Genomic DNA, 22242 nt, shown 5'->3' on the forward strand with positions numbered 1-22242 from the left:
TGAGAGGGCAAAGGGGAGGAGGAGGTTGTGGGAGGTTTGAGGGGAGAGGGGAAGGTTCGGAATAACCTCTATGGACAGTGGGGTTGAGAACCAGTAAGTGAGGAGTGAAAGATGGTCTTCCTGAGGTAAGGACCCTCTTGAGGTCAGATAACAACTTTGTAGTGGCTCTTGCTGCCTCCTTTAAATGGTGTCCTGCAGCTCCATTCATCAGCATGTGAGTAGGAGTGGAGGAAATGAATGGGGAAGAGTAATCCAGGGGTGGGGTTGTTCAGTGGGTATTCAGTGTCATGGAATTTTAAAGTTGGAAGAGACATTAGAAATCTTCTCATTTAGTATTTCCCAATCCAAATTGTACTGTGAGTAGTAAAATATCTAAATACTCTATCTGGAACTATTTGGCTGTCCTCAACTCAGCTCATTGGCAGTTTAGACGGAGACGAGGGGAGGTAGGTGGCCCAATAGATTGAGTGTCAGGCCTGGAGTCAGGAAGACCTGACTTCAAATCTGGTCTTAGACACATAATAGCTGTGTGACCCTGAGCAAGTCACTTAACTCTATTTGCCTCGATTTTCTCATCTGTAAAATGAACTGGAGAAGAAAATGGTGAACCCCTCCAGTATCTCTGCCAAGAAAATCCCATATGGGGTCACCAAGAGTCAAATACAACTGACATTAGCAGGGAGTCATTTGTTTTCCCCATACAGATTTTAAGAAATAAGGATTTTTTGGTAGTAAAAGCTTTGCAGACCAGATAAATAATATTATAGGATCAGTGTGTGTCAGCCTTATTTGTCCTGACTTTTTTTTTTTCAGGTAAAGAAACTGAAGTCCAGACTGGCTGTTATTTCTTGTTCAAGGTCACACAGTGAGTTACTGGTCAAACCAGGACTAAACTAACTCCAAATACTGCTGAGTAGCTGATAATTGCATGTTCCCGGCAAGCACAATCTGTTACAACATTAAACAACTTCAGCTGCAACGCACCTCCACTTGAATGTGTAAAAAGTTGGGGGGCAACAGTGTAATGTAACACATCGGTTCCTGGAAGGTATTTGTGAGGAGGGCAGCTGAAAGCCCTGTGGGACCAATGGAAGCTAAAGTTAAAAAGGAAGGGTTTAAACATTTCCATAGGGCCCAGTATGTGCCAGACACTGTGCTCAGTGATTCACAGGTATTATCTCATTTGATCCTCACAACACCCCTACAAGTTAGGTTGCTGTTATTATCCCTGTTTTTTTTTTGTTGTTGTTGTTAGGCAGTTGGGGTTAAGTGACTTACCCAGGGTCACACAGCTAGTAAGTGTCAGATGTTTGGTCTGAGGCCGGATTTGAACTCAGGTCTTCCTGACTTCAGGGCCGGTGCTCTATTCACTGCACCACCTAGCTGCCCCTTATTATTATCCCCATTTTACAGATAATAAGTATACTGGCATAATTAGTTATTGAGTTTGTCTGTGAACACTAAGAGACTTATTGGCTATTTCTTCAATAGTTAGCATTTATATAGTGCTTTAAAATTTGCAAAGGACTTTGTAACAATCCTTTGAGGTAGGGTGCTATTATTAGCCCCATTTTACAGATGCAAAAACTGAGGAATGCAGAGATTGAGGGACTTGCTCAGGGTCACACAGCTGGCAAAGTCCTGGGCAGCTAGGTGGCACAGTAAATAGAGAGCTAGGCCTGGAATCAGGAAGAGTCATCTTCTTGAGTTCACATCTGGCCTCAGACACTTCCTGGCTGTGTGACCCTGGATAGATCACTTAACCCTGTTTGCCTCAGTTTCGTCCTCTGTCAAATGAGCTGGAGAAGGAAATGGTAAACCATTCTAGTGTCTTTGCAGGAAAACCACAAATGAGGTCATCAGAGTCAGACATGACTGAATAACAACAACTTCCTGACCCCAGATCTAGCACTGTGCCCCCTCGCTGCCTCATAAGGCAACCCTTCTGAGTGGTAAAGTCAAAGTGGCAAAAAGGGGCAGAGTTGCAAAAACACCAGCACCAACACCTGAGAGAGCCACCAGTGCTGCTCAAGGACAGGTGCCATGCATTAACTCTGCAGGCCTGAGCTCCAGGGTTCAGTTCAGCCCCATGCTCCCACAGGGAAGCCCCATGTGGATTGTCATTTCTTTTGAATACGTTTGATGTTTATGAAATAACGTATGCTTGTTGAATTCTTTACAATAACGTAGCTCTTGGTTTTCTCGTCCAAGGCTCAAAGCTATTTGAGACCAGTGATTATTTATCATTTTACCCCACCCCCCAATATTACTCCACAGATTGAATGAGGATGACATGTGCCTTTCCTTGAACATGTTTTAGTTGTTTAGTATTGCTAAGTATTTAATGAATCCCTGAGAGAAAACCTGATATATTTCAAAAGGACTGACTTTCCTTAAGCCGGACTCTCATCTCGTCCTTGCCATTCTTACTTTGTAAATGGGGGAAAAAAAAAACCAGGAATGGGGGCAGCTAAGTGGGGCAGCAGATAGAGCACCAGCCTGGGAGTCAGGAGGACCTGAATTCAAATCCAGCCTCAGACACTTACTAGCTTTGTGACTCTGGGCAAGTCACTTAGCCCCCATTGTCCCCATCCCTTCCCCCCCCAAAAAAAAATCACATAAGGAGCCAGACTTAGTGGGAGTTTGAAGTCCTTTAGATAGTTCAACCTCCTCATCTTGAGCTTGAAACTGAGGCTCTAAGAAATAAGTGACTTCCTCAAAGTCACTCACAGGTCATCCATGGCAAAGCCAGTATTTGAACCTAGGTCCTTAGTGTTCTTAGTATTGCACCACCTTGTTGTTGTTTTCTATTGGAATTATATTATTCTTAAACTTTATTTATGGACACAAAAGCTGGGTGGTCTTATGGGCAGAATGCTGACTTGGAAGTTCCATGCCTCTTTTTCCCCCCTCTGCCTCCACCTTCCCCCCTTCCTTTTTTAGGCTTCTGCTGAGATTTGGCTTTGTGACCTTAAGCAGGAATGTTGGGAGGATTAATAAGGATTTTTGTGATACTTTTTGAGCTCCTCAGAAGAAAGGTGCAAGGTAAATACAAAATATTGGTGGGAAGATGATGTAATGAGTTAACAAGATATCTCATGCCCAAAATGTCTGAGAAAGCCAACAAATCATTGGAGTTTTTGGTGTTTATGAACTTGAGTGTCGTTCAGTTTCTTACAGATTTTCCTGTAGACAGTTCAGGTGCACTGATTATTGGGGTTCTTGGTAAAAATTTCATGGTATTATACCATTATTATTACAGGACTAGAAAGGGCCTTCAAGGCCATATTGAGTCTAACACCTTCATTTTACAAAGCAGAAAACTGAAGTTAAGTGACTTACCCAGGGTCTTATAGCTAGTAAGTATCTGAGGTCAGATTTGAATACTAATTTTTCCAATCCCTAAGTGCTCTGTTCCTTATGCTATACTGCAGTGTGATTTTGGAGATTATAATCTTTCTCAAATTGGGGAAGGCAAGGAAACTCATCTTGACTACTTAAAAAAATCCCCGTCACAACTCTAAGCTGAAACTGATTTGTAGAATGCTCTTTTAATAGAATAATATACAACGAAAACAGTCAAGTACTGTATCTAAGGATGTATGAAAAATGAAATTTCATTTTTATGTATGAATGTATATATGAATATATGAAAAGGCGCATTTTGAACCTTTAAAATTAAGATGTCATAATAGCACTAATTATCTTTGTTATGTACTACCTAGATGCTTTAAAAGCTCAAAATACATTAGTAATACTATATCTTTTTTTCACATTCTCTGTTTGAAGTAGGAGCATATATGTTACTGTCCTGACTTTATATGTGATATAATTGAGGTACAGAGGTTAAGTAACTTGTCAAGATCACAATTAATAAATTAGGAGTCCAGAATTCTCATCTTCTAATCCAGGGTTCTCTATTTGTGGTTAGATGTACTCACAGATATTTGTGTTAGGCATAAAAAGGAAGCTGTAGATTTCCAAAAGTCTTTTTTTAACCCCTTCTTAATTAGACTTCTCTAGGACATATGTTTATGGTAAGATGGGACTCCCCAACCAGATTAAAAATAAGTTGTACAAAATGTGATCATAATTAAAAAACAAACTGATTTTTGAAACCACTTTCTGTAAGTTTCATGTGGCTTTTTGTCATCATTAGACACTAAAAATATTACCTTCTTAGATTAGCAACATGTTAAGCCCAATAATTTGGTGTAAATTAATAATTATTTTAGTGTAGTTTTAAAAAATTGGAGCTTTGCCAAAAATAATATTCCCCAGGGGAGGAGGCTGGTTATAAATACCATTTCCTCAGAACATTTCAAGGAACTAAAGTTCTCGGAAAAAATTTAGCAGGCAGTCTTATGCAGGCAGGCATTGTGGACCTGATGCTATGCCTCTCAGACATAGGCTTGTTGGTTTTTATCAGCAAATTAAGTCTGTGAATTTTTCTGTCATTGATCAAGGTTCAACTGATCTATTTAGACCTTTCTTCCATATCTTAGAAGTTTAAGGACTGCACAAGTAGATGACTTCAGAAAAATTATATTTTGTCTGTGAAGCATCTTTCCATTTTTCATTTCTGCCTTCCTGACCGCAAGTTATCTTCGCTTATGAAAATGGTATTTTTTGCATTAATATGCAACAATATCTTATTCTCTTAACATCTTGTTCATGTGTGTGTAAATAAGACAGAGTTTTTGTTTTCCCAGGCCTTAAACTGAGCCGAAAACCCTTAAAAAAAAACCCTTGGTTCTTGTACATCTTAAAAGAGGCTCTGCTTTTTGCTTGGCTGTCATATTTTAATCTATTGATGTTCAATTTGTCAGATTTAACATAAAAGGCCTAGCTGGAGATCAGCTAAGCCATGTGTCTGAATGAATGAATTCATCAGCGTTCACCTCCTTGTAGTCTGGCTGCCTAACATAGTATCAGTGGCTAACATGATATGTTTAGGAAACCAAAAGTTTCCTAACTTGTTTAAAGGCAATCTCAAACTTCACACACACACACACACACACACACACACACACACACACACACACACCCCAGAAATGAAAACAAAAGAGACTTAAATTTACTATTAAATTAAATTACTCTGACTAGTAGATTTTCGAAGTTTGGGGAACTAGAGGAAAACCAAGAATGTCGAATGTGTAATATTTCCTCTTGTTCCCTGCCCAGAGCATTGTTTCTTTATTGCTGTTGCAACTCGGAGTAAGTAAATGAGCAAGCTAAGGGACTAGCTTAAGAGAGACTATCTTCAGCCCCTACCCCTACTTCCACCCCTCTTTTTAGGAAGTGCTTTAAAAGTGTAAGTGGATTGAAGCTAATACTTGGCATGGCTGCTGACTGAGGAAACAATTTGATCCTTAAACAAGACTTAGCATCTCACTACTCCTGCCCCCCACTCATTTTCTTTATAGTAACTGAGGATAATTGGTTTATGTCTTTGCTGTGATTTTTGGATAGCTCCAAGTTTCAGCCATATGTACTGCTTAATCACAGACAAGTGGAAAGTTTTATTCTAGAGTTTCAGCAACAGCAAGTGGCTGTTTTTCCTGTGGCCTCTTGTTTTGAATGCCCCCTTGCGTGCAGTGTAAAAATCTGTGAAATTGTTTTGCTCATCTGAGCCTTGTTTAATTTTCCCTAGACTAGCAACCCGAGACATTTGGATTACATTTTCCTATTCTCAGCTGCTCCTTCCAAGCTTAGAGAAGATCGAATGCTCTGACGCTTAGTATTGTTTGTTAAAACAAAAACAAAACAAGACAACCTCTTAGTTTTTACCCTGTAGTTAAATATGTGTCTGAATGTGAAATGTAAAACAGCCGGCCTCCAAAAATCTTAATGATCCCAGTATGCAAACCCAGAATTTGACTTTCTTCTTCAGATCATCAGATTTAGAGCAGAAAGGGACCTTGAAGGCATCAAGGCCAATGTCCTCATTTTACAGATAAAGACACAGAATCTGAGACAGGTTCAATGACTTGTCTAGGGTCACAGAACTATTATGTGTCTGAGGGGATTTAAACCCATGTCTTCCTGACTCCAAGTCAAGCACTCCACACTTCTACCTTTTTGCGTATATGTATTCCACATCTTCATGACTTCTTGGTTGTATTTGAATGCCCTCCTGTTTGGTTTCTGCCATTTCCTACTGTGACAAGAGCTAATATTTTAAGGAAGGCAGATACTTGGCTTATCTTATTATCTTATACTTTCATATTTATTGATATTTGTGAAGCTCTTAATGTACAATCCTGTCATTTTCATTCTTACAGTGACCTTACAAGCAGACACTTTAGGTATTTTTTTTTACCCTGTTTCACAGATGAAGGGCTGAAACCTGTAGAAGTTAGTTAAGTGACTTGTCTCTGATCACACTGTGAGTAAAGTATCCAAAGATGCAAGCCAAATCTCCTGGATTCTGAGGCCAGCACTTTATCCATTAAACTACACTGCCTCTTGAAAAGAAAATGTCTTCCATCATTTGTAATGTTAGCCCTGGCTCCTGCCAGAAAGGAAAAGAGGAGCGAATAACAAAGAAAAATGTCACTCCTCAAAGAACTAAAAAAACCTCTTCTAGAATAATTAGGGAATGCATGGATAGATAAGGCTTACACTTAATAAGTACTCCACTTCTCATTCTGTGACTGAATGACTGTGTAGCCTGGCCTCAATCTCTTAAGTTTTCTCCCCCAAAAATGTGTTGTTTGTCTTCTGTCTCATCTGCAAAAAGGGAAAAAGTAATGTACTGCTGTTTTCCAGCTTAGGAAGCCTTTGGGGATAATAATAACAACTCACATGTCTTTTCCACTTTAAGGTTTATAAAATCCTTTCCTCATATGGATAAGGAAACTGAGACTTTGGGAGGCTGTGATTTGCCAGAGGTCATACTGCTGATATAAGAGCTGATATAAGAACTTAGGTCTTCAACCTAAGTTCTCCTGATTTCTGGAACTCTAGCCCAGAAATTTTTAACCTTTCTTTTTCTGTCATGGGAGGGGTAGAAGGGAATCAGCCTTTATTAAGGGCCTTCTATGTATCACATACAGTGCCATGCTCTATACAGATATTATCTCAGTTGGTTCTTACAACAACTCTGTTATCTATTCTCCCCCATTTTATGGTTGAGGAAACTGAGGCAGACAGAGGTTAAGTGATTTGCCCAGGGTCACTAGTGAGTTTCTGGGACTGAATTTGAATTCAGTACTTCCTGACTCCAGGCTGAACCCTCTAGCCACTGTGCCACCAGCTGCCTCCATGGACGCCTTGAGGAAACCGGTAAAAACCTGTGGAACTCCTCTCAGAATGTTTGTTGCCTATGTTATAATTGAAGGAAATGCTAACTTTCAATTAAAGGTTAGTGAAAAAAAAAGATTTTTTTTTTTTTGCCATTCAGGTTCACAGATCCTTGAAGTCTATCCACAGATTTCAAGTTAAGAACACTTGTTCTAGGCCAGGGGTGGGGAACTTTTGGCCTTGAGGCCACATGTGACCCTCTAAATCCTTAAGTGCAGCCCTTTAACTGAATCCAAACTTCACAGCACAAATCCCCTTAATAAAAGGATTTGTTCTGTAAAACTTGGACTCAATCAAAAGGCCTCACCCAAGGATCTAGAAGGCCACATGGGGCCTCGAGGCCGCAGGGTCCCCACCCCTATATCTAGTCTCTCTTCTGCATTCCCTTAAGAATCTTCAACTGAAACTCTAAGAACTACAAAATAACTTCCAAAGTGTGGTCTGGTCACTTCTGTCTTGTTACATCTATCTTGTTACCTAAGTGGTAACTTGTAAAGGTTATGTGTATTTCTTGTAACCTTTGTGGATAGAGACATTAACAACTTACTTTAAAAAACTTTCATTTGAGGGGCAGGTAGGTGGTGCAGTAGAAGAACCTGATTTCAAATTTGACCTCAGACACATAACACTTACTAGCTGTGTGACCCTGGGAAAGTCACTTAACCCCCACTGCCCCCCCCAAAAAAACAAAAAACAAAAAAAACTTTATTTTGGGGTTTTTGCTTATTTTTGTTTCTTTTTTAAGTAAAAGCTTTAGCAGCAGCTACAACTAGTGATTTCATAGACAAAGTAAAGAAATGCTTTCCACAGTCTAACGCTTCCACTGTTCTACTCTACTGAAAAGTTCCATTCCACTGAAAAAGTACTGTCTTGGGAGAAGACTGAAGTAAGGAACTAGGGTGTGTAAGGAGCCCATTAGTTTTCCCCAAGAAGGCCACCTTGTGTGGCTAGAGAGTGAGCTCAGTCATTGAGTACAGGGTTGTTACGGTTGGTTCTTACAGATTTTCATCCAATATCTCTGTCCAGTGGCAGCCTTATTAAAGGGAGGTAGAGAGATTTCATGCTGCCTTTAAAGAGCTTGACTGCAAGATACACTACATATACATGCAAATTATGTCCAGTTCATCCTTTAACTATAGCTCGTTTGTACATAGTTGTTTAGATGTTGTTTCTCTCTTGTTTGAATGTGAACTCCTTGAAAGCAGGCACTCTTACCTCTCTTTGTATACCCAGAATTTAGCACAATGCTTGGTACATAGTACACACTTAATAACACAGAGTCAAGTTCAATTCCTGATCCAACTCTGCGAGCTGTTGATCAGATTTCTTTTCAAATTTGAACTGCTAGGAAGGTATCCCTACTGGGGAGTAGGAGTGGAAATCATTGAATCAAAGGTCAGAGTTGGAAGAGACTTTATTTAGAGATTAACAATTTTGGAAATAAAATCATAGCTAGAGATCATCAGGCCTTAGTGCCCACTTGTCTTACATATATAGAAACTGAGCCCAAAGGTTAAAGTAACATAACTAATAAGTGGCAGCACTGGTGCACAAACCATGTTGTTGTTGTTTTTTAAAAAACAGTGTTACTGTTTTATTGTTTGTGTTTTCTTTTGCAACATTGCTAATGTGGAAAATATTTTGCATGATTTCACATGTATAATCCATGTGAAATTGTTTTCCTTCTCAAAGAGGGGAGAGGGCCAGGAGGGAGAGATTTTGAAACTCAAAATAAAAAAAATGAGTGTTAAAAATATTTTTATGTGTAATTGGTAAGTATTTAACAAAATAAATAAAACTGATTTAAGAAATAAGAAAGTGTTTTCACTACACCCAGGAGACACTCTTTTCAAGAGGCTAAGGGTGGCATTTTGTCCCAACAGGTCTACCTGCTTTATTCACTTTCCTATTTGGGCTTAGTAGAATATGAGTTTTTCAAGTATCATGACAAAGTCTTCTTAAAGTATCTATTTTTTTCCATGTGACCCTGATAACATTGTAGTTTGAAGGGACCCACCACTCCAGCACAGATCACTTCCCTCATCTACCAAAGGAGTGGGTTTCAGTAAGTGATCTTCTAAGGTCTATTTATCACTTTTAGAATAGACCCCTACTTTACCTCCCACCTGGTCTCTCAATAGGCTGTTTCACTTTTATTAGGAAGGAGTTCTTGGTTTGCCTAATTAAAATAGCTCTCTGAACTTCTGAAGAAAATACAAACCCCAAATTCAGGTGTTTAAAAAAAGCTAGAGGAAAGGGAACCATTATCTCCATCTCTTAGCTAACTTGGTAATCAAGGAATTAGTTAAGTTACTGTCCTTAAGAATAGTAACACTTAATTTCTCATGGTGCAGCTAGGTGTTTCAGTGAGTAAAGTGATGGCCTTGGAGTCAGGAAGATCTAAGTTCAAATGTGGCTTCAGACCCTTGCTGTGTGATCCTGGGCAAGTCACTTAACCCCATTTGCTTCAGTTTCCTCATCAGTAAAACGAACTGGAGGAGAAAATGGCAAACCAGTCCAGTATCTTTGCCAAGAAAAACCCCAAATGGGGTCACGAAGAGTTGGATACGACTGAAAAAAGGACAAAACAACAGTGAGACTTTGTAACTGTGTTCAGTTCTCTTACAACTTAAGATTTTGATTCACCATGCTAGTTAGTCTCACTTAACAAATGAAGCATGCCTTAACATTGTGGTTAAGAGGCAATTTGCATTAGTAGCTAGATCACTGTGCTTGAATCCCGAATGATGGTTACTAATTGGGTGACCTTGGGCAAGTCCGCTAACTTCTCATCCTCTGGAAATAATAATAATATCTTTCTCCCTTTACCTCAAAGAGTCATAATGAGTTAAAATTAATTATTCTTTGTAAGAGCATTGTAAACTAGAGAGACATCAGTCAAATCATATTATTGTAGCACTTTGCCACATAATTGACACACAAATGTTTGTTGTACTGAATAGCACAATATTCGCTGAGTGGCAAAATAGGAAGAAGTCATGAACTTTCAACTCTAGAGGTTATGCTTAACGTGCTGGGGCATGTAGCCCTTCAAATTTTATCATTAGTAACAAATCATTTAAAATTTTATTTGTTAACTTAAATATGAAAGTAGCAAGATGTAGTAAAAAAGGGGATGAGGAGATCCATGTTCTAGGATCTAGGATCTTCCTCTAGGTATGAGTCATTAAATCTCTGACTTAATTTTGCGCTTCCGCAAAAACAAGGAAGTTGTGTTAATATTAGCCCACATTCTTATAGTACTTTACCAAGCACTCTTCTTACAGCAGCCCTGTGAAGTAGGCAGTACAGAAGTATCATCTCTTTTACAGATAAGGAAACTGAGGCTCAGACTTGCCCAAGTCAGATGCTATCCAACTCCTAGTCTTCTGATTGTGCACCCTTGGGCTTCCTCTTTGACTAGGTAATCTTTGAGGCCCTTCCTAATTCTAAAAGTTACAACGAAACTTGGATTCTGCATTTTGAATGTTTTTCCACTCTAATTCTGATCCCCAAGCAGGAATTTTTTTTTTTACTTAGGAAAGAGAAAACTTATTTCACCTTTAAACTTTTGTTCTTGTAGTAGAATTGGTGGGCTGTGAGACACACGAAATTTGGCAGCTGTGCTCCTGTCAAAATGGTCCATCTTGATGCACTGACCTCATCCCTAAAGCTGCTGCTAGTGTAATGATTTTGAGCTGTAACAGACTCAAGTACTGAAGTAAAGCTCTTTTATTCCAACTGAAGTATTAAATGTGATTCTCTCTTACACACACACACACACACACACACACACACACACACACAGAGCCCTTCACTTTTTTTGTTTTGTCTTTGTTAGAGTAATAACAATACTGTGAATTTTTGCATCCTCTTTCCCCAAGTAGCTCAGAATACCATACAGATAGCCTTATATAGCATTGTTGTTGTTGTTGTTGTTGTTAAAGTTAAAAGGTACATGATTGTTTTCCTTATTTTACTATGGGGAAGACAAAACTTTATGAGAATGAAGGGGCTAGCTCAGAATCACCTGTGAAGGAGAAAAAAATAACAATCCCCCATTGTTTTCTTTTGTCTCATGATTGTGAATGTCTGGACTCTTCTGTTATCTTCATTACTTTATCAGAACATGAAGAAACTTATGTACAGCATTTATGAAAGAATTTCTTAATTGCCTTAGTCATTATCGTTAATCCCCTACCAGCTATGTGCAAGGTTCAGTGGGCCAAAAAGATAATAAATATAATACAGCAGTTCTCAAAACTTTTTCATTTCTCAAAAATTCTTGAGGATTCCTCCCCCAAAGAGCTTTTATCTTTTTACCTATTGATATTTCCATATTATAAATTAAAATATCTTAGTATGAAAATAATTTTTACCCTATAGACTGCCTTCCACTGCAGGGATCTTCAGATCACACTTTGTGAATCCCACTGGCATTGTATGTAGAAAAATGAAGCGTAAGTCCTATTGTCTAGTAGATAATAGGCACTCAAATGTTAAGGGAAAGGAGAGGCTTAATCCTTGGATTGACACTCCGCATAGCTTTGGCACTGGACTGATTACATTTGTGCCAGTGGAAAAAGTCACTTCTCTTTTTGGTGAAATAAGGCTATGTTATTGTTCTGTCACGTCCAACTCTTCATGACCCCATTTGGGGTTGTCTTGGCAAAAGTACTGTAGAGTGGTTTTCAGTTTCCTTCTGCTCTTTCTCCATATGAGGAAACCGAGGCAAACAGGTTAAGTGACTTGCCCAGGGTCACCCAGCTAGTAAGTATCTGAGTTCATATTTGAACTCCAATCTTCCTGACTGTAGGCCCAGCACTTTATCTACTGTGCTACCTAGCCAAACCCTATATCCCTAGATGATCACCAGAGTATGGAAGAAGCAATAGGCTATTGAGAAAAGGTATTTACGTATAGTGATCGTTGGATTGATATGGATTTTCCCTTTGGCTCATCTTCCAGCTCCCATCTAAAACTTACCTTGATAAGGGTAGTGCTGTAGAATCCGAACTTCCTTATGGGCGTTTATTAAATCTAAACAACAACAGTGTTTCTTAGGATTCCTCTTTTATAGACAACTATTCCATTCCCTAGGGATATTCACCTGGTACTCTTTTGTAACCTTTACTCAATATTATTATTTTGTGGGAGTGTAGATGGGGATTGGCTCCTACTTACTTAAGTGTGATACTACACACTTGCTGGTCCAAAGCAAGATTTACAATGCCCTGTATACTATTTGAGCCTGTTTTTATTTTTACAGTCAGTACAACTTAGTGCCTTCTGATAGTGACAGAAGTTTAGATAACTGACCCCCAAAGTGAAGTCTAGCAGAATAACTACTTCCAAATTCTTTCTTCCATAAATATCCTCACCTATGAACACTAAAGGGGTCCCTTCATGGTTGTGAAGCCCAAGAGTAGCTTCTAAAGTGGGAACTGTTTCCCACTGTACCTGCCTCAGAGCTGTATGTTGTCTTCCTTTCATCCTGCAAGGAAGCCATGTTGAAAGCAAGGAAGTTGTTAGCAGGATTTCACTGGGAAAGGAGCATCCTGGGGAGGTGAGCCAGGGGGTGTTTGGTTGGAGTGCCCAAGAGAGCGGCTCTTGTCACTTGAGAAGCTTTAAGTGAATTTATTAAGTTCTATTCAGCAGACATTTTATTAACTACTGTTGATGTCTCTGATACATGCTGGGGAAGACACAAATATAAAACACAGTATCTACTCTTTCAGAGTTGTTTTGTTCTTTTTTTCTTTCTTTCCTGTTTTGTTGTTATTGTTCAGTGTATTTCAGTTGTGTCTGACTCTTCATGGTCCCATTTGGGGTTTTCTTGGCAAAGATAATGAGCAGTTTGCCACTTCCTTCTTCAGTTGGTTTACAGATGAAGAAACTGAGATAAATAGGGGTTAAGTGACTTGCCGGGATCACCTGGCTAGAAAGTGTCTGAGGTCAGATTTGAACTCAGGAAGATGAGTCTTCCTGACTCCAGGCCTGGTGCTCTATCCACTGTGACACCTAGCTGCCCTTTTTCTCATTTAGCTACATAATTTTTATGTCTTTCATACTACTTTTTTGGGCTTTTTTTTTAAACCTCATAACCCAATGTCTTCCAACTTCCTTCATTGTTATTAAGTTACAGAAGACCTTGAGACTTAATCATTTTCTCCTTCATTATCTTTTGTGGCTGACCAACTGAGTAGCAGGAAATTTAAGGACTAGGACTTCTGTTTGACTAATACTATTCATCTGTTAATATCCTGGACAACTTAAGCAGGAACAAAAGGGGGCAGAAATTTCAGGATTATTACCTAGTGTTCAAATGCATGCTCAATTAAAGCTTCCCAGGGTTGCCTGGGGAATTAAAGTACTGTTTTTTCTAAGCATTTATTTATTCATTCACAGGACATTTTGAAGTGCCTTATATTTACAGAGCACTGAGCTAGGCACAAGGAATAAAGAGAATTTAGATAAAATGTGGTCTGTGTCCTTCACAGGCCTTAGTTTCCTCATCTGTATAATAAGGGGTTTGGATAAAATGTCTTATAAGTTACCATCTAGCTCTAAATCTACAATCCTATAATCTTACTTTATTTACTCTAGTATGGGTTTAAGACACAAGCAGCACTATAAGTAATAGACAGTATTTACATGATAGGTTTATTAGAGAGTTGGAAAATAAAGTACTTTGAAGGGGAAGGATGCTTCTGACTTTGGGCAGGGAGGGCTTCATGGAGGAGGTACCACTTGAGTTGAGATGTATAGAAATTCAACTAAGAGGGAGAAGAAGACTATTCTAGACATAGGGAGCAAACAGTGTGAGCAAAACATGCAGATATGAAAGCATAGGGTAGAGAATGGTCCATTTTGGTGAATTGGAGAGTGTATGGAGGATGATGTGGAATAAGACTGGGAAGTAGGGTGCTGGATTGTAAATGGGCTTCGCATGCTAGAAAAATTAACTCAGTAGACAGTATAGTGCCACTAAAGAAACTGCCAGATCTCCGCATAAAGAAAATAATTATAGCAGTGGTACGAAAGGAGGATGTGGAAAGACCCTGTAGGAGGTTGTTGTTAAGTCGTTTTTCAGTAGCGTCCATGACCCCAGTGGGGTTTTCTTGGCAAACGTACTGGAGAGGTTTGCCATTTCCTTTTTCCAGCTCATTTTACAGATGAGAAACTGAGGCAAACAGGGTTAAGTTGATTTGTCCAGGGTTACACTGCTAGTAAGTGTGTTGAGGCCGGGGTCTTCCTGATTCCAAGCCCAGCGCTCTATCCACTGCACCACCTAGCTTCGGGCTATTGCAATTACTCCAGGTAGGTGACATTGAGGGTCTGTTCAAGAGTGGTAGAAGTGGGAGCAAAGAAGAAGGGGACTGAGGGGGGATATGTTGAAGAGATGGAATTGGCAGGACTTGGTAGTTGTAAGAAATGAGAGATGAGGAAGAGGTAAGAGGCAAAGATAATCCTAAACATTTAAATACGGGAGACTTAGGTCAACGGTGGTGCCATAGACGGAAATAGCAAAGTTAGGAGAGGCCACAGCTCTGGGAGAAAAGATGGTGATTTCAGTTTTTGATGTTACTTCAGAGGGGCCTAGTATAACAAGACAAAATAAAACAGCATAATAATGAGTTGCTACTTCACAGATTAGGCTGTGCCTTAGGTCAGATCATATCCAACAAAGCATAGTAACTACACACAATAAAAACTGAATATAAACTCATTCGATATATAACATGCTAACCTGTATTAGTCCTAGACCTCTTGTACCAGGATATTTCCACTATACTGACATTTTCATACTCCCTTGTTTTTCTCTAGACTGTCTAAGCTGTCATCATTTTAGTAGAATTCAGTGAGCAAAAGGGAGCAAAATATAGTAGTGAAAACTGTACTGCCCTAGAGGTTGGGGGAGGGGGGTGGGGTGTCAAGACAGATTCTAGTTGTATCTTTGCCATTAATTAACTATTTGATCTTGGGAATTTATTTTGTTTTATAGCTTTCCAAAAGGCATTGTATGAGATGATCTCTAAACTCTGTCCTGGGTTTAACATCTATGTACGTTCCCCAAATGTACCTGGGTTGGATGGCATTGAATAGTCCATATGACTTACGTCCACGTAAGAACTCGCTTGTGTGGAATCGTTTAAATCTTTTGTAACATTTTCCTCATAATAACTTTATGAAGTTGGTAGCGTAAATATTGTTATCCCCATTTTATAGTTAAGATGGGAGAGGTAAAGTGACTTGTCCAGGGTCACACAGTGAGTACATTCCAGAACTGGGATTGTGTCTCTTGACATTGAAACCAGTATTCTGTTCCCTAGATAGCATGCTGCCTCACTATCAAGGTATAATGTAAATAATTGAATGTGTGTTCAGAATGTTTCTGGTGAATAGGTGTCTGTTAATGTTTCTCCAGAAATGATAATTTAGTTGTTGGGCTTAAGTGCTTGCTATGGATATTTCCATGCCTAGGCTAGGGTAATGATTGCCATGTGCTTCAGTGCCCCTAAGGAAAGAGTATTTTTTAGCACTTTCCCTCAAACCAAATAATTTTGATACTATCTGAGTTTCCGTCTCTACTCACACCTAATGAGCTCACTACATCCCTCTGCCTTTATAACATATTGTTTTATGCTAGTAGTCTCTGTATTCAAGCTGGAACCAATAGTTACTCTAAATATGGGAAACCAAGCATTTAAAGTCCTTGTGTGTGCATTCATACAAGTGCTCTGATGGGCTCCTAATTCCAATATCCAGTAGTGTTCTTAAGGGATTATTTCCTTAATGATTCATATTGTTCTGAACTGAAGAGGACATAAGGGTATGAAGATGGTTAGGGAGGAAAAAGAGGGCTATTAACTGGGTATCCTCAGAATTTAAACAGCTGCTATCATCAACTTCATACTTATAGATGATGTGTTAATGATTGATGCATGGAATAAAGAGGTAAGTAACACTTATGAATTTAGGCTTGAGAGAAAAAAGGGATTTTAGAGAGAATCTAGGCCAGTCCTTGAATTTCAAACATGAGAAAACAGAGGCTTAGAGAATGGTGACTTCCCTAATATCACAGCAGCTAGTAAGTAGCAGAGACAGGATTCAAAAACTGCTTCCTTCACTAACTGCAAATCCAGGGCTCTTTCCACTACATCAACATATCTTCCCTAGCACTCAAGAAGGACAAGTGAGTGGTCTTCCTCACTGTGCCTTCCTAACCTTCTTTATGCACCCAGAATTTCCCAACTAGGGAAAATCAGCTTATTCTTTTGGTCAGAATTGCTTTTAGAGTATCATTATGTGGTGAAGAGAAAGAAGGGTGCCTAATTCTATGAGCTTTTTATTAGTTCTGTGTCTTTCTACTACTTTCACAGATTCTGTTTCTCAGTTGAACTCAAAGACTGTTTTCAAGCTAGAGAAAGAGCCCATCATTCATTTAGTCTGTGCATGGATGATAGATTTACCAGAAGCCCAAGAATCTTAACTTCAGGGACTGACTTCATTCTTTGATGAAAGTGCAGGGGGGTGTAGTAGGCTAGGGTTATGTAAAAACATTGTCCTATGCCATCCCATTTTTTTTTTTTACTTCTTCTCCATAGGCTAATTTTGAGTTCTCTTTTCCACTTAGAAGTGTAAAAAGCTTACACTTCTGTGTTCTCTGTAACATACCAGTTCATTTCGGTGGGAAAATGGCTCATTAACTGACTGACCATTCAGTGACTACAGACTAGCTCAAAAAAATTATAGTAAAAACAGGCGCAGCCCCAGAATATTTGCTAAAATACTTAGGATGCTGATCACCTGTTATTAGTACCTTTTCATCTTTAAAGCTTTAGTCAGATACAACTTAAGAAACCCTGAAGATACACTTTAACTTGATGGTTACATCAAAGTAGTTTAAAACATGAGATTTTGGTTTTGTTTTGAGGGTAGAAGGGAAGAAAAAAGTAATATCTTATTACTTGTGTCAAACTTCTAAAATAGGTCCGAGGTCTACCATTCAGAATCATGGTACCTCTCTAGTACTTTTAATTAGTGACACTTTCCTTCTTCCCTCTTCTCTCTCAAAGGGTCTTGGGTCTTACTGCCAGTGTTTGGAGATATCATTGTTATGATATCTGTGTTGCAGAAGGTACTCCAAAAGCAGAGTAATTTTGTCCTCCTCTCATTTTCATTTTGTCATATGAATACTTGTTTGGCACTAAAGGTCCTTGAGGGAAGAGGGGGCAGAATCCCGGAAGCCTTTTAAGGAGTCATATCTAATGTGAATTACAGTTTGAGTGAAAATTAAGGACTGGTTTGTATTTTCATATTGGCTGTTTCTATAGAATCAATCATAACATTTGGAAAATAATACAAAAATTCCAGTGCTCTCAGGCAAGGACTGTCTCCCTTCACTAACTGTGTAAAAGGGTAGGGTGGAGTTATATTAGCTTTATCAAGTTGATACACATTCATTAGCCTTGGATGTTATTAACACATCAATTTTAAAATTAACTCTTTCTGACATACAGATTTCCTGAGAAGTAGGAAGTGATTCTCCATACTAGGAGAATACAAATTTAGGAAGAATTTAGATTTGAAATAGTGGTGCCCCTTAAGGTACTTTACACAGAAGAAGGCTGTAGAATGCTGAAACGGTTTTTGGGGGGGGGGCATGAGGGTGGTGGGAGGACAGATCAATGCTTATTCTCTTTTAAAAAATCCAGACTATGGAAAATACAGCTGTAAAGAGCTTTGATAGAAGTTATGTTTTCAACAGGCTAGCTGCCGCTTGTGATACAGATGGTACTTTGGGTATGGCTGAAACAGTAATTAATGGTTTCTGTTTCCCTTCCATATTAGATTCAAAAGAGCAGAATAACCTTTTGCCTAAGGCAGGGATTTTTTCCTCTTCCAATTACAGCCTATACCAAATAAACAACTTTGTTATTGCATATTCAGTATTTTTTCACAATGGCCTGGGTGTTGGCCTTTTTCCTCTCTCTTCATATTATTGTAGGCTTCTCTAGGCTTAAAATAATAGTTCTAAGGAAACTTACTAATCAGTACTGACTTGCAGGTCCCTTAACCTGTTTTCAGCCTGAATGAAAAATAAATTTTCTCTTGGGGTGCTGGAAACAAGAGCCTCTAATTGCTCTACAACAGTGAATTGGTAAAACTCTACTAATTGAGACAAAAATGGAAGATGTTATTTTCCTCATGAATTTGTAAGAACTTCATAACAGGAGACAATAATATGCAAGCGTGACCCTGGTTTGGAAGGTATAAAAAAATTTACAGACATTAAATATCCTACTGTCTGTTTTGTCTTTTCATTTAAAATTTAAATCTTGAATAAAAAACAAACACCCCCCCCACCTGATTATTATGTTATTATAACTGCCCTGTTGTAGCTCCAGTAAATGAGGTGGGAGTGTTCACAGTCCATCAAATGCAGAGGTATCTTTAAAAACTCAGTTATGGTTATTCACATGTCAGTAAGCTATGCCTGTGAAACACTTAGTCTCCACTATACATACTATAAAACACAGGGGTGAGTTTTAAGAGGAAATAGTTCTGTCACAGTAGATTTAATTTTTATGTCTTCTAATATATGTTTAGTCCAAGTACAGCATAACCAAAAAAGCATATAACTATTTCATTCCAACTACAGTATAGCAGCTAATCTGATTTCTCAACTTGGAAGAACTATATACTTGTCATTAGAAAAAATATTTCTGCCGAGTTTAATTTTGGGAAAAGAAGCCAAGTGTCTTACACATTTTTATTAAGCTTGCTGACTGTGTCTTCTTGTACCATCAGAATTAATTTATAGCATCAGCTCATTCCAGGTTTAGATGTCATTATGTTCAAAACCCCAAAGCTCTACTGAATAACAAAATACTTTTTGTAGACATATCCTGTTAAGAAAGCAGTTTTCTACAGGGCACACCTTGATCCAAGACATCATTTTTGGGTGAATAGATTTAGTGCATTTATCCAGTGACCAAAGTTGAAGCAAAAAAAAGTTACACCTCAAAGCTCTGGCAGTTACTTCCTCTTTCCACATTGACATCTGCACGCTAGATTCAGAAAGAAGTGTTGTGTATAGATAAATGCAGGCTAGTGAAACAGCGAGCCTCCCATTCTAAGTCTTAAATTGGTTTTACTTTCAAGCCGGGCACATGATAATTCTTGAACATGTTCTTAATATTTCACACAAAATTTTCAGTTAAATCACTCAATTAGTAAGCAATATACTGATGGCATATGTATGTGCCTTTTGTTACCCAACTGCAGAGACACAAATGTGAGACCAGTGAGTGTTTTACAATTCATTTTTACTTTTTCTCAAAGCTATTTAAATACAGGCAGTACTCCATGTGCACTCACTTGGAAAGTGTGTGTAATACCAAACTTTTCCTACCTTCTTAACATTTAAAATCAAATGCCTCATCTGTTTCTTCTGCAGTTCTGGTTTAAGTTTGGGATAAGCTGGGAAAGGTTTTCTACAAGGGTTAACTGAACACACTTTGTGGAACCTGTTTACAGGCTGCAATTCCGAGAGCATGTGAAAAGAAAGAAAGGGAAAGAACAGACCTATCTACACTAGCTCAGTTCTCTTTCTGACAGAAGGGCCCCTTGTTTTCTTAAGAGGAAAAGAAAAGACAGCTTTCTCTCTCTTACCTTAGATGTATCTGCTGTGGAATCCCATGATTTGGCCCCCTGCTTCTTAGTGCTGAGTCCTCTCAGATATCAGAGATGCGAGCATTCCAGGACTTGTACTAAACAATGAGAGATAGGCTCTTTGCATGCCCCAAGCCTATGGAGCATTACGTCATGGCATTGCCATATAAGGAGCTCTGTGTTGTGCAGACTCGTCGTGTCTGACTAGTGTACTTTAGTGATAGCCAGAACTGAGAAAGCTTATTAATGGGTTCTGGCTCCCGCTGACGTTCAGGACTGTGTGAAGCATTTCATTTGTCTATCCAGTTCACTGGGAAAGAATGTACGGAAGGCCAAGCTGCACCAATTCCTTCTTGTTATTGATAATAAAGATATTGAAAGCCATTAGCTGATTAGTTTAATAACACCCCTTACCTTGGTTCCCTAGCTCAAAGCCTGGAAGGTTTTTGTATATAGTCTTAGGGGATTTGGGAGGAGGGATGGGGAAGAGGAGATAGGAGAAGAAGGTTGAGGAGAACAGCCTCTGAAGGTGATTTCAGACATCAGGGAAAAAAAATCTCTTTGTAAAGAGTTGGGGTCCTCAGAGGATAGTATTTTATTTCCTGATGATGTAACTACCAAACAATTCCTCAAGTGATGATGGGAAGGCCAGATGAAATTTTTTTTTTTGCATTTTTTCCCCAAAAAGAACCTTTTCTTTCCCTGAGCGCCCTCCCCCCCCCATTTCTGCATGTCCTCATTTTAGTTAATTCAGTTAGAAGTGATCAATTTCCAGAGAAATGTTTTTAGGGAAAATAAATGCCATGTTTTATATTCACAGGGGAAGCAATAAAAGTAGGATTTAGCTTAAGAACCATCTTCTTTTCCTTATTCCTTCTATTCTGCATGTACAGTCTCTTAACACCTCTCCCCCCACCCCCACCCCCTGCCCCACTACAACAACAACAAAAGCTGCTTTCCCGAAACAAGAAGAAAATAAAAATGTGTGAAGTCCATAACCTTCTAATGTGGGAGGAAGTTTGCTTGTATAAATCCTGTTTAGGGTTAATGAGACTTCTCCTCCTAATTCCTGTGCACATTGAGAATTAAGTTCTGAAGTCAGGGTCCTCCCTGAGTGGTACATTTCTGCTAAATAAATTATAGATGTGGCTGCTTTATTTGCAGGCTTCAGAGGAGTTGAGTCGTTTTAATAGCTTCAATCTATTTAGAAGCTCTTTAAAAACTGCATTAAAATAGGATTGCTTCCTAATATGATGTACATATGTCTATAGAATTATTGTTTCCATATGTTTAGCCAAATAAAAGTAATGAAAATAGTGTGCTTTTTGTCATGTGTATTCATGTGTTGAAGTTTTAGAAGAATAGATAGGAGAGATGGTCTAGAATAAATATGTAGAATAGAAATTGTATACTGTATTTACCTTGATTGTTTATTGTGGGCTTGGTTTAGCTGTTTCTCCACTGGGTGCCATCAAGACAGAATTTATACTGACTTCTTCCATCCTTTGATTTTTAATAGATTTGTTTGCTTGACTGGGACGGATGAGCAACTATGCCCTTTAGCTAGACTTAAAGCTTAATCTGTGGACATCTTTCCATTAGCTTTTTAGAGGTTGGCTCAATGTCGCTCATTGTCAGTGAACATTTCTGTTAAGTTCATGAAGTAAGTGATTTTATTAATCAACTCCCCTTCATGCCCCAAGTGGATTGAGAAACCTTCAGGAGACTTTTAAGCAATATCATTTACAAGATGGGACATAGTGACTGTTATGAGCAGTATATGAGGCATAAGCTATTTTGGCAGAAACAGCCCCAAACTAATTAGAGTTTCTAGTTAAATGTATTCATGTAGTATTCTATACCTTGAGTTTACCTTTGACTCAAATACAAGTGGTACTGTATATTTACCAATCTAACTCTGCTATTGGTATTTTTTGTTTTTTATTTTTGTATAAGTGCTTTGTGTTATTTATAATTCATTCTATGTGTGTATATATATACATATATATGTATGTGTGTGTGTGTATATATATGTATATGTATATGTATATGTAAGTTTACATATATAGGTTGGACTTATAATTTTTCCCTCTCCTTTACATATGGCAGAATCATAGAAGGGGATATTTGAGGACATCTTGACCAAAGTCCCCATGTTATAGGTGGTGAAATCAGAAGGACAGGTAAGTTAACTAGATGAAAAGCCTTTTGTTAAGGTACTAGGGGTGGGGGGGGAGAGTGAGGTGGGGAGATTGGGAC

General features: G+C 38.6%; 2 protein-coding genes across 4 annotated transcripts in view; one reads left to right on the forward strand and one right to left on the reverse strand.

Annotated features, from left to right (window-relative positions):
- Positions 1–22242, forward strand: part of CMSS1 (cms1 ribosomal small subunit homolog) — a 414201-nt gene that overhangs the window by 49046 nt on the left and 342913 nt on the right. Inside the window, exon 2 of one of the 2 annotated variants that reach the window (XM_078146653.1) lies at positions 814–865. The exons of the other annotated variant lie outside the window; for it this stretch is intronic. The gene's annotated coding sequence lies outside the window, so the exon portion shown is untranslated. The remainder of the gene's footprint in view (positions 1–813; positions 866–22242) is intronic. 2 annotated transcript variants of the gene reach the window in all.
- Positions 1–22242, reverse strand: part of FILIP1L (filamin A interacting protein 1 like) — a 342434-nt gene that overhangs the window by 41115 nt on the left and 279077 nt on the right. Inside the window, exon 1 of one of the 2 annotated variants that reach the window (XM_020978329.2) lies at positions 19984–20159. The exons of the other annotated variant lie outside the window; for it this stretch is intronic. The gene's annotated coding sequence lies outside the window, so the exon portion shown is untranslated. Of the gene's footprint in view, positions 1–19983; positions 20160–22242 lie in introns of those variants that run through there. 2 annotated transcript variants of the gene reach the window in all.

Source organism: Phascolarctos cinereus, unplaced genomic scaffold (genome assembly GCF_003287225.1).
Source record: "Phascolarctos cinereus isolate Bilbo 61053 unplaced genomic scaffold, phaCin_HiC Scaffold_726;HRSCAF=1367, whole genome shotgun sequence".
Lineage (NCBI taxonomy): Eukaryota > Metazoa > Chordata > Mammalia > Diprotodontia > Phascolarctidae > Phascolarctos > Phascolarctos cinereus.